We start from the raw sequence: 8,972 nt of genomic DNA, 5'->3' as shown, positions 1-8,972 counted from the left end.
GAAGTGGGAGACCCTTTCAACAAACTGGCTCCTGAAGTCTGTCCTTTTTGTGAGAGGAAGGATGAATAGATAAGCCGAAACATCTACAAACATTCCAATCACTTACGGGCCACATACATATTTCTGCATCGGAATTTAGCACACCAGAGAGCAATATGATCTTTCTGGCAGTACATTACACTCCCTTAAAACTTTACAAGGAAGGAAGGGAGGAGCAATGCGAATGCTCACAATGGCAAGTCGATGCTCCTGTGAAACCATGACCTTATCTGCGCAAGAGACACGCCCAAATGAACCACCCATGCATGCACATATATCCACACAGTCACACAGTGAGCAGTGACTGAGGCCTTCATGCGCCCTCCTGGCAGCACGGCCTTGGCCTCTGGTGGGAAATAGAGATAACACCATTGTGGAGTCGGACTCACTGGGTAATGTTCACTCCTAGAGAACAATATCATTTTAGCATTTCAGAATTCTTTGTTTTTGGTGTAGCGCTTTGAAGCATACGACGCAGCTCTAGAAAACAATTTACATACCAGATCGCTTCAGCTGTAAAACAGCAATAGAGTAAAGCATTGTATTTTTATGATTTATATACAACGTCTACATTCCGGTATCGGAGACTACTGCCCCACTCGATCCTATGCTGGTTTTAAGCACTAAAGTGTGAGCGGGAGTAGATTGACGAGGCTTTAGTTTAGTGTCCATTTGGGGGCTTCGCGTTTTACCACCACTGGCTTTGGGGGCTATGCTGCAGTAATTAGCCCTGGGGATGCTGCTGTGTTGCTAATCACTACTGCTGTGCATGATGTCAGTGTAACTGCTCTTCAGGTCACGGGGTGACAGTCACTATTGATAGCTTCTCGCATCTTCCATTACAGAGTAGAGGAGTTGAGAAAGGGGGTGGCGAAGCAGGAGTTCTCTTAGTAAAGGGTGGGGGCAGGAGAGCGGCAAGTGCAGATACTTCGAGGGAGATACCCCCCACCCGACATATATTAAACATAAAAGTCTCGTAATTGTGTACCTTAAGTGCAAGTACGGCTCTACAAAGCACTGATGACATGACGCACAGGCAGGCCATCCCGCAACTGAGGAGATGCTGCACTAAGGTGCTGAACACAGGCTGGCGATGCTCGTAGTCTGCACACCAGCACTCACAGGCAGTGATGCAGTGCACACACACTGCAGGTCTCCTCCACTGCTCCTATTTGCTGCCATCACTCGCCATAAAACCGGGAGAAGCACTGCATGCCGACCTGCTCAAAGGCAGCCTTTCAACCTTCGCTCTGTCAGTATTGTTGCAGCACGCCTGGCGCGAAAGGGGCGTTTGAATCTGCTCGGCGCAGACCAATTAACAGGTGCAGTCAGCCCGGCTATGGCACTGATCCAATAGCAGCGATTAGGTCAATATGAGCCCGCCCTTCCTGCAGCCACAAGAACGCCTCACTAGACGCTTTCCGTGACAGCAGGCAATGAGTTTCTATGGATGTTTAGAGCGAGTTGGTTACAAGAAGCTACACCTTCTTAGCAGTCATTATGGCAGTGCTTATTTTTAATATAAATGTAAGCCTCGCAGCGGTCGGCTGCAAACTACCACTAGCTGAGAGAGACAAATGTTTCACTCCCCCAGTCAATCACTGGCTAGGCTCGAGCCCAGTCATGGGTTGCTATCCAATTAGAGGCCTCTAACGGGTCTCTGGCTCTCTTCCAGCCTTTCTGATTGGCTGTGGGTACTATGGGCCTCTATTATTTACGCGATTTAATGTCTACTTGTCCGTGGGACAAAATAGACATTAAATCTTCTTGCCCTTCACAAAAAACAACATGGCTCGGGCGTCGGGCGATATGATTCCCCCACCCCTGAACTTAGCTAAGAGTAGAGACCTATAAGTAAGCAAAATAATAAAGTCTTACGTGAAAGGGAAAACTGGCAGCGTCTCTGGAGCACCGGATCAATCGAACAGTGCTCTTAGCAAGGGGGCAATTCTTATAGTATTTTCCTATCTAAAACTAACTAAAAGAATACAACTATTCGAGCAGAACTGAATCTCATTGGCTGTTAGATGTCATACGATGCGGTCATCATCCGTCTTCCACATAGCCAGAGTCACTTTCAAAAGTACTATTGTTCATGAGTATGACACCGGCAGCTTCCGAAGAAAGTAACATTTAACAAAAGCAAAGGCTTTCTTCGTCCGCTCATGTTTTTCCGTCTTTCCGCTGCCGAACGACAAGTACGGCCTTGACCAAGGAACAAATTGAACCAAATGTCCTAAACTTCCACACAGCCTTTGTTTGCAAGCCTCTCCAAGAATTAATGTAGAAAGATATTTAATCTTTCATTCCTGCGTAGCTGTGCAAGGCTCACTCTGGTCAAGCTTTTTGTCATCCATTTTAGAAGTAGGCCTCAAGCCTTTTGCATGCAATGCAATGAGGGTGTCTAGTATGCAAAGAAACACAAGACAATAATTAATTCAAGAAATAATAATTATTCTGTTACCCACCCTTTTCCCACTAAGTTTAACCCATTAGCTATGTTACCTAATTTTGCATTACAAACAAATAAACAAACACAAACACATGAGACAACAATACATAAATAAAAGCACGTTTAAAGAATGCACATGCTATTATTTCCAAAACGGCTGCAGTTAATAAATGACAAACAAAAGACAAAGTGAATGTATTATTTTAAAGCAAGACGACAAACATAACAAGAGCACAAATGATTAAACCCACATGTTCATGATGGTGCATTTTAATCTAAGTTGAGTCAGTAAACATATAAATCATGCAACACACATTAGTAAAAATAAAAATCACGAGAGTTTCATTTGTCACAAACTTTTTTAGAAATAAATCTGAAAGCCTGCTCCATCAACTCCCTCAAAACCCACAAAAATGTATACTAAATTTTTACTTTTATAAATGTTACATAATGAGTTCTCTCAGTATTAGTAAGTCTAAACTCCTGTCTCATCAGTCTGTCTCTGTCTTGGTCTATCATTTTGAGTCCTGCGGAACTCATCCATTTCAATCTCTTTCTCTTGAGCCTTTTTGAGCTTATAAATCCTCCTCTTTTCCCTCATGTGCTTCTTTCTTTTGTGAATCATGCAACTGATTTTCAACAGCAGTGTCACTATAACAATAACAGGGTAGAGTACTTTGCCAATAATTGAACTGCCAATGTCAGCGAACCATTCCTTAATTGGCCCAAATCTTTTTGCCAAACGTTCAGAAAAACTGTCATCTTCCATAGGTTCTATTTCAGAGTGGAATTCTGTAATATTCTTAATTAAAGATTCAATATTCTGGCTTTTATCTGGGATATATGTGCAGCAGTGCTGAACATGCAAAATCCCACAGACTCCTCCCTCTTTTGCTAAAAGGATATCAAGGGCAAGCCGGTTTTGCATAACCATGCTTCTGGTAGCAATAAGCTCTGTGTTGACCAACTGGAAACCACTTGCTGTGTCAGTGGACAATCTATCAACAATTGTGGAAACTTTTCTGATTTTTATTGCATTCAGGGTAATTCCCACCATAGGAATTATTGCACCAAATATATCTCCCATGATTTCTGAAAAACTTTCCCTTTTCATTCTATTTTGGTGTTTGCCAATTTCAAATGATCCTTCATTATTTCTGTCAACATGGAAAATTTTAGGAAAAACAAGACCAAGGTAACATGTGCCATACCAATGGTCAGGAAGACTAAAATATGCCTTATTCCCATAAACAAAATAAATTCCTGGAAACATTGGGTCTTTGCCACCTTTAAATCCCCAACCCCCAATAATCCGATAGGTATCTTCACATTGACTTGCACCAACAAAATAATTATCATATAGTGTATTATCTCTTCTGATACAAAGTTTTCCACTAACTGGTTCATCAATATGAATGGCAGCAAATCTGTTTTCTCCATTAAGTTTTTCGTCCTCTATCTGCCAAAACTTTGACTTAGTCTGTTTCAGCATTTCATTCCTTTTATAAATTGCCCTCCTCTCCTCAACCTGGCCAAGAAATGATTTCTCTTCATCTCTCATTTTCAAGTTAAATTATTCTTAAATGCATATTCATAGGTTAGTTCATTAGTAACCAGAAAGAATTCTCTCATTTGTTTGGCAGGCTTAACTTTGTTCAGACTGCTCACAACTTTCAGATTAGCAAAAGTCTCGTCATAGTCTGAATAATAATATTCCAGACGACCAGTTTGATAGAACAAGCTTGATATAACACTACAGGTAATCCCATATGTTAGGGGAAGCATATTGTACCTGACCCCTTCAGAAACAGAAGTAGGAAGCTTAACACAAACGTAACAATCTTTAACATTCATAACTCTAACATATTCTGAAAGAAGTCTTTAAAATGAGTTAGTAGAAAAATCCCCAACTGATCTGTCCTGATGGACATCTGGTTTGTGCTCAATGATTCTATTAGTTTTGCCTACTACATCATGATTAACTTGTTTTAATTCAGCTTTACTTGTTATATTTGCTCTAAAATGCTCTTTGGCAATTCCAAAAGGGAAAATGACTGCTAAAATTAGCCAAACTAGAATAATCATAATAACACAAATAGAAGACATTTTACAGCATCTCCTAAAAATAGCACGCCTAGAGTTATCAGCATTAGACATTTTACTCTATTAAACAAAAATTTTAAAACTATGTAAAAATATACTACCCTCCTCGTAAAATTTTTTTTTAATAGAACGTTCTAACAGCTTTTCTTCGACCTTGCATCCGTAAAAAGTTTTCAGCTAACACAATTTCTTCGACCTTGTGTCACCTAACACAATTTCTTCAGCCTTATGCCAGAAATGAAATCAACCCTATCTTAACTGAAATTTAAACTTCAATCATTGTCACTGTTTTCTTCCAAATCCTCCTGACTGCTGCTGCTTACTTCAACTATCGGTGGGATAATTATATAGGCCCACTCTGGAGATTTATACTTCTGATTAGGTTTCAATGGTCTTTTACTTTTTCTGTTTATTACTTCGATTTTCTTTCCAACTTGATCTTGTTTGTCTGTTTCACCCTTTTGACTTGAAATCTCGTTTACTTGATCCTTCGATTTGTTGTTCAATTTGAACTTTAAATTTTCTTTAGGCCAAACATCACCTTTTCTCAAGACCTTCTTTTTCGGCTCTATTTCATTATTCTCAGCTTTCCAAGCCCTTTTTCTGAATTTTCTTATTTGTGATTCTTCAACACTGTCTTCTGAGTCAGTTTCAGAGATTTCAATACTGTATCTAGGAACTTCTTTACTCGGCAGTTTCACTCCGTTAGGAACCACTTCTCTGTAGCTGGTACTTGGTAATTCGTCTTCTTCTCTTTCCTCTGCACAGTTTCTTCTTCAGTTCTTTTCACTAGGACATCTTCATCATTATCTGAATCAACAACAACGATGTCTAGATCTTTCTTATTAGATGCTTGTCTTGCTTCTGATTCCTCCAGATGTCTACTTCTGTGTCGATCTTCAGAATCTGGATTTTCAGGATTTTCTTCTTCAGAATCTGAATCTGATGTAGTCTCGTCACTGCCTTCAGGATTGTCTGGTGCAGGTATACGAATGGTATGACTAGGATGCAGCCATCTTTTCAAGCCCTTGCATTTGACAGCATTAGTTGTTACCAGAATTACTTGCCTTGGTTTCTGCCACCTGGGTACCAAACAGTTCCTTCTTCGATGAACTTTTGTTCTCACCCAGTCTCCCGGCAAAAGATCATGAGCTTGTTCCTTATCTTTTGAAATCACATCTATTCCCACCTGATGGAATACAGAGGTTACCACAACAGAAAGTTGCTTACAGTAGTCTAAAATTGCACTGTCATTTATTGCTAGCAACTTTCCAACTGGAACATGAGCTTGTCTCATTACTCTTCCCATAAGTATATCATGAGGGCTAAGACCTGTTTTCTTATCTGGAGTGCTTCTCAATGACATCAAAACAAGTGGAAGAGCGTCTGTCCATTTAATTCCTGTAGCTAGACACATTTTTGAAATTCTGTTTTTAATTGTTCCATTAATCTGCTCAACAACACCTGATGCTTCTGGTCTGTATGCACAGTGCAGTTTCTGTTTGATGCCAAATGCTTCACAAATTAATTAAATTAGTCTGTTTTCAAAATGTCTTCCGCAATCACTTTCAATAGTTACTGGAAAACCATATCTAGGTATGATCTCCCTCAAAAGCAATTTTGCCACAGTGATTGAATCATTGTGACGAGTTGGGAAAGCTTCAACCCATCTTGAAAACAAACAGACAATTACCAACACATATCTGAGCTTATTATGTTGAGGCATGTCAATGAAATCCATCTGCAATCTGATGAAAGAACCACCCTCCCGACCGATGGTTCCCATGCTCACCACAGTCTTTCTGTTTGGATTGATTTGCTGACAGATCAAACAACGTTGGCAAAGTGACTCTGCAATGACCCTGAATTTTGGATTATACCAAGTTTCTCTGAATTGTCTAATCATTGTGTCTCTACCTAAGTGACCTGGTCCAAGGTACATCCGTGCCATGTCAGCAATCATACAATTAGGCATAACAGGTCTTCCATCTTTGTAAACCCAAATTCCATCTTCCTCTCGCTGTCTGCAAACTTCCTTGAGCCAAGTATTTTTCTCCTCATCTTCAGCCTCATCTTGTAAATCTTTTACTCCCTGCCATGTTTCTACCACAGATATTGGCATGAGAGAATTCATTACATGCTCATTGTTCTTTTCCCGATTAAGTGAAAGATTATTCTTTGCACAGTAATGTGCAGTTTCATCAGCAAATGCATTTCCTTTAGTGATGTAATCTTGACCCTTTTTATGCGCACCACATTTAACTACTGCTATTTTTTCTGGCAATTGAATTCCATCAATTAATCTTTTAATTAATTTTGCATTTCTGATTGGAGTCCCTGCAGATGTTAAGTAACCTCTTTGAGACCAGAGCTGTCCATAATCATGGACCACTCCATATCCATACTGACTATCAGTCACTATGGTAACTTTTTTCCCTTCAGCTTTTTCACAGGCACAAATTAAAGCCACCAATTCTGCTATTTGTGCAGAACGAATTCCTTCAAGAGTTGAACCTTCAATTATTTCAGAAACTGTACAGATTGCATATGCTGCTCTTAGGATGCCTTCATCTGTTCTTAAACATGAGCCATCCAAAAAATAAACAATGTCTGATTCTGGTAAGGGTGCATCTTTAATGTCCTTCCTGGGTTTAGTGCAATATTCTAGAACATCCAGACATTGATGTTCCACATCATCATCATCATCAGGAGGTACATCTGGCAAAAGTGTGGCTGGATTGAGATTCAAACATCTCGCAGTAGATACATTATCTGATCCCAGAATAACTTTTTCAGATTTCGTTAATCTATTGCTAGACAGGTGCTGTGTTTTACTTCTAATAAGAAGTGTTTCAACAGAATGAGGTACATATACTTTTACAGGAAATCCCATTATGATTCCTTCACTTTGCTCAAGACTTACACTAGTTGCAGCCACTGCTTTTAAGCAACCTGGCAAAGCCTTTGCAACAGGATCTAGGACAGCTGAAAAGTAAGCTATGGGTTTTCTCATGTTCCCATGCTTCTGTATGAGAACTGATAAAGCACAACCTTCTCTTTCACTGCAATATAGTTCAAATTCTTTGTCATAATCTGGCATGCCCAGTGCAGGTGCTTCACAAAGGCTTTTCTTTAATTTTTCAAAAGCTTCTAGTTCTGTTTTTGTCAAAACAATTGGATCCTTAATGTCCGCCTTTGTCAATCTTTGTAATTGTTTTGCAATAACTGAAAACCCACAAATCCATTGGTGACAATAACCAACCATTCCTAGAAACATTCTGATCTGTCTCTGAGTTGTTGGTGGCTGTATTCCTCGAATCATTTTTATTCTCTCAATTGTCACTTGTCTGATGCCTTTTGCAATCCTATGACCTAGGTATTTAACCTCTTGCTTGCAAAACTGAAGTTTTGCAGGCGACACTTTATGCCCTTCATCTGCCAAACGATTCAGAAGTGTAATGGTGTCAGTCACACAGTTTTCTCTTGTCTTACCTGCGACACGAAGGTCATCAATATATTGAACCAATGTTGACTCTCCAGGCAATTTTAAGTCTTCCAGGGACTTTTTTAACAACTGATTAAAAATGGATGGACTCTCTGTATACCCCTTAGGAATACGACACCATGCTAATATTCGATCCTGGAACCGAAATGCAAAAATTTGCTGGCTATCTGGATGCAATGGAACTGTAAAGAATGCATTGCACAGGTCAATGACCGTGTACCATTCTGCATCATGTGGAATCTGATATAGAATTACTGCTGGATTTGGTACAACTGGACAACAAGGAACAACTATTTTATTAATTCTTCTCAGGTCCTGAACTATTCTATACGTTCCATTTGGCTTTTTAATACCCATAATCGGTGAATTACATGGGCTGCTCTCAATTTCTTTTAAAACTCCTTGCTTAATGAATTTTTCAATAACAGGAATTACACCTTCAATTGTTTCAGGTTTCATTTTGTACTGAGGAACATTTGGAAAATCTATTCCCTGCCTCACAGTAATTTTAACTGGGTCAACATGCTTCATTAAGCCCATTTCATCACCTGTCAAATCCCACATTTTTGGATTCACTGTTTCTTTCAGCTCATCTGGCAAATTATTTTTATCAAAAGCAGGAAACATTTTATTTTCCTCATCAACCATTAATAGTGTCAATTTATACAGACCATCTTCTTCTAAAGTCTGTAGCTCAATACCTTCAGGTGAACAGTATATTTTGCAGTTCATCTTACACAACAAATCCCTACCTAACAGATTAACAGGACTACTGTCACAAACAATAAATCTGTGTTTATCTTTGTAGTTTCCTATTTCTACATTTACAGGATTTGTCAAAGTAGTTTTAATATGCTGATTAGCTACACCAAC

Source organism: Lissotriton vulgaris, chromosome 12, assembly GCF_964263255.1.
Source record: "Lissotriton vulgaris chromosome 12, aLisVul1.2, whole genome shotgun sequence".
NCBI lineage: Eukaryota > Metazoa > Chordata > Amphibia > Caudata > Salamandridae > Lissotriton > Lissotriton vulgaris.
This window is presented reverse-complemented; position numbering follows the sequence as displayed.